The sequence below is a fragment of the Oncorhynchus mykiss genome, unplaced genomic scaffold (genome assembly GCF_013265735.2).
Source record: "Oncorhynchus mykiss isolate Arlee unplaced genomic scaffold, USDA_OmykA_1.1 un_scaffold_60, whole genome shotgun sequence".
Taxonomy (NCBI): domain Eukaryota; kingdom Metazoa; phylum Chordata; class Actinopteri; order Salmoniformes; family Salmonidae; genus Oncorhynchus; species Oncorhynchus mykiss.
Genome location: NW_023493657.1, coordinates 664,801 through 669,472, shown reverse-complemented (window position 1 = coordinate 669,472; position 4,672 = coordinate 664,801).

Genomic DNA, 4,672 nt, shown 5'->3' with positions numbered 1-4,672 from the left:
TACTCCCTCCATTCACCCGCGGTCCATATTTTAATTTTTGGGTTACCAGATGCACGTTTTCAATCACCAGGTGCACGGAGGATTAATAGCAATCTGCATCCATCGTGATATTTTAAACCGTCCATAAAGCACTCAAATAGGGCCCCCACTGAGAGAGGGCCGTAGTGGGCTACTCCCCTGGCGGGCATGAAGGTCAGGTATAGCTTTAAATGCATTTTGAACAGTTTTATAATTTTTGGGTTACCAGATGCACACGGGTCTTTTGCAAAACAATCACAATCTGCATCCATCGTAATATCTTAAAGTGTCCATAAAGCACTAAGCACGGCCCCGACCAAGAGAGGGCCGTAGTGGGCTACTCCCCTAGCGGGCTATATAAATAAAATGACCGGTAAATGCATTTTGGACAGTTTTATAATTTTTGGGTGACCAGGTGCACAAGTTCCATTTGGGTGACCAGGTGCACGCCGGCTTTTGGGTGACCAGGTGCACGCCGGTCTTTTGGGTGACCAGGTGCACAAGTTCCATTTGGGTGACCAGGTGCACGCCGGCTTTTGGGTGACCAGGTGCACAAGTTCCATTTGGGTGACCAGGTGCACGCCGGCTTTTGGGTGACCAGGTGCACAAGTTCCATTTGGGTGACCAGGTGCACGCCGGCTTTTGGGTGACCAGGTGCACATGGTCCTTTGGGTGACCAGGTGCACGCCGGCCTTTGGGTGACCAGGTGCACACGGTTCTTTTGGGTGACCAGGTGCACATGGTCCTTTGGGTGACCAGGTGCACGCCGGCCTTTGGGTGACCAGGTGCACACGGTTCTTTTGGGTGACCAGGTGCACATGGTCCTTTGGGTGACCAGGTGCACGCCGGCCTTTGGGTGACCAGGTGCACATGGTCCTTTTGGGTGACCAGGTGCACATGGTCCTTTGGGTGACCAGGTGCACGCCGGCCTTTGGGTGACCAGGTGCACACGGTTCTTTTGGGTGACCAGGTGCACATGGTCCTTTGGGTGACCAGGTGCACGCCGGCCTTTGGGTGACCAGGTGCACATGGTCCTTTTGGGTGACCAGGTGCACATGGTCCTTTGGGTGACCAGGTGCACGCCGGCCTTTGGGTGACCAGGTGCACACGGTTCTTTTGGGTGACCAGGTGCACATGGTCCTTTGGGTGACCAGGTGCACGCCGGCCTTTGGGTGACCAGGTGCACATGGTCCTTTTGGGTGACCAGGTGCACATGGTCCTTTGGGTGACCAGGTGCACGCCGGCCTTTGGGTGACCAGGTGCACATGGTCCTTTGGGTGACCAGGTGCACGCCGGCCTTTGGGTGACCAGGTGCACATGGTCCTTTGGGTGACCAGGTGCACGCCGGCCTTTGGGTGACCAGGTGCACATGGTCCTTTTGGGTGACCAGGTGCACATGGTCCTTTGGGTGACCAGGTGCACGCCGGCCTTTGGGTGACCAGGTGCACATGGTCCTTTGGGTGACCAGGTGCACGCCGGCCTTTGGGTGACCAGGTGCACATGGTCCTTTGGGTGACCAGGTGCACGCCGGCCTTTGGGTGACCAGGTGCACATGGTCCTTTTGGGTGACCAGGTGCACATGGTCCTTTGGGTGACCAGGTGCACGCCGGCCTTTGGGTGACCAGGTGCACATGGTCCTTTTGGGTGACCAGGTGCACGCCGGCCTTTGGGTGACCAGGTGCACATGGTCCTTTTGGGTGACCAGGTGCACATGGTCCTTTGGGTGACCAGGTGCACGCCGGCCTTTGGGTGACCAGGTGCACACGGTCCTTTTGGGTGACCAGGTGCACGCCGGCCTTTGGGTGACCAGGTGCACATGGTCCTTTTGGGTGACCAGGTGCACGCCGGCCTTTGGGTGACCAGGTGCACGCCGGTCCTTTTGGGTGACCAGGTGCACAAGTTCCATTTGGGTGACCAGGTGCACGCGGTTCATAACAGCGCGGTTATCTGCTTTAATGTCCGAGGAGGGGTGCTTAAGTGTGGGTGCCCTGGTTCACCTGGTATGCGAGGTTGTGGAGGTGGGGGGGGTCCCCTGCTGGTATCATCCCCGAAATAGAGGGGTGATACCCGGGTGGTGAGTAAGGGCCTACAAGCCTGGAGGTCAATAGCTCCAGGGGGTAAGCTCTACTGTCATGTCCGTAAATAGAGTGGTGTTACCCGGGTTTTGAACCATATTTTAATTTTTGGGTTACCAGATGCACACGGGTCTTTTGGAAAACAATCACAATCTGCATCCATCGTAATATCTTAAACTGTATATAAAGCACCTAAGGACGGGCCTGACCGAGAGAGGGCCGTAGTAGGGTACTCCCCTAGCGGGCTATATCAATAGAATGACCGGTAAAATGATTTAAAACAGTTTTATAATTTTTGGGTTACCAGATGCACACGGGTCTTTTGGAAAACAATCACAATCTGCATCCATCGTAATATATGAAACTGTATATAAAGCACTGAAGGACGGCCCCGACCGAGACAGGGCCTTAGTGGGGTGCTCCCATAGCGGGCTATATCAATAGAATGACCGGTAAAAGTATTTAAAACCGTTTTATAATTTTTGGGTTACCAGATGCACGTTTTCAATCACCAGTTGCACGGAGGATTAATAGCAATCTGCATCCATCGTGATTTCTTAAAGTGTGTAAAAAGCACCCAAGGACGGCCCTGACAGAGAGAGGGCCGTAGTGGGGCACTCCCCTAGCGGGCTATATCAATAGAATGACGGGTAAAAGTATTTAAAACCCTTTTATAATTTTTGGGTTACCAGATGCACGTTTTCAATCACCAGGTGCACGGAGGAAAATGAGCATTTGCATCCATAGTCATGTTTTAAACCGTCCATAAAGCACTCTTGGCCGGCCCCGGCAGAGAGAGAAAGAGATGGTGAAAAAAAAAAAAAATCATCATCAGACCTTCCATAAATAATTCGGGCCGGCCCCCATTGCTAAAGGTCCGTAGTAGGGTGCGCCATAAGCGGACATGAATAGATGGAACACCGCTAACCGCATAGAGAACCGTGTTTTGGGTGACCAGGTGCACGTTTTCAATCACCAGTTGCACATTTTCAATCACCAGTTGCACGGAGGATTAATAGCAATCTGCATCCATCGCGATTTCTTAAAGTGTCTATAAAGCACTCAGGACGGGCCCGACCGAGACAGGGCCTTAGTGGGGTGCTCCCATAGCGGGCAACAATGAGAGGGGTGCCTTTAAATTCATTTTGAACCATATTTGAAATTTTGGGTTACCAGATGCACGTTTTCAATCACCAGTTGCACGGAGGATTAATAGCAATCTGCATCCATCGTGATTTCTTAAAGTGTGTAAAAAGCACCCAAGGACGGCCCTGACAGAGAGAGGGCCGTAGTGGGGCACTCCCCTAGCGGGCTATATCAATAGAATGACGGGTAAAAGTATTTAAAACCCTTTTATAATTTTTGGGTTACCAGATGCACGTTTTCAATCACCAGGTGCACGGAGGAAAATGAGCATTTGCATCCATAGTCATGTTTTAAACCGTCCATAAAGCACTCTTGGCCGGCCCCGGCAGAGAGAGAAAGAGATGGTGAAAAAAAAAAAAAATCATCATCAGACCTTCCATAAATAATTCGGGCCGGCCCCCATTGCTAAAGGTCCGTAGTAGGGTGCGCCATAAGCGGACATGAATAGATGGAACACCGCTAACCGCATAGAGAACCGTGTTTTGGGTGACCAGGTGCACGTTTTCAATCACCAGTTGCACATTTTCAATCACCAGTTGCACGGAGGATTAATAGCAATCTGCATCCATCGCGATTTCTTAAAGTGTCTATAAAGCACTCAGGACGGGCCCGACCGAGACAGGGCCTTAGTGGGGTGCTCCCATAGCGGGCAACAATGAGAGGGGTGCCTTTAAATTCATTTTGAACCATATTTGAAATTTTGGGTTACCAGATGCACGTTTTCAATCACCAGTTGCACGGAGGATTAATAGCAATCTGCATCCATCGTGATTTCTTAAAGTGTGTAAAAAGCACCCAAGGACGGCCCTGACAGAGAGAGGGCCGTAGTGGGGCACTCCCCTAGCGGGCTATATCAATAGAATGACGGGTAAAAGTATTTAAAACCCTTTTATAATTTTTGGGTTACCAGATGCACGTTTTCAATCACCAGGTGCACGGAGGAAAATGAGCATTTGCATCCATAGTCATGTTTTAAACCGTCCATAAAGCACTCTTGGCCGGCCCCGGCAGAGAGAGAAAGAGATGGTGAAAAAAAAAAAAAATCATCATCAGACCTTCCATAAATAATTCGGGCCGGCCCCCATTGCTAAAGGTCCGTAGTAGGGTGCGCCATAAGCGGACATGAATAGATGGAACACCGCTAACCGCATAGAGAACCGTGTTTTGGGTGACCAGGTGCACGTTTTCAATCACCAGTTGCACATTTTCAATCACCAGTTGCACGGAGGATTAATAGCAATCTGCATCCATCGCGATTTCTTAAAGTGTCTATAAAGCACTCAGGACGGGCCCGACCGAGACAGGGCCTTAGTGGGGTGCTCCCATAGCGGGCAACAATGAGAGGGGTGCCTTTAAATTCATTTTGAACCATATTTGAAATTTTGGGTTACCAGATGCACGTTTTCAATCACCAGTTGCACGGAGGATTAATA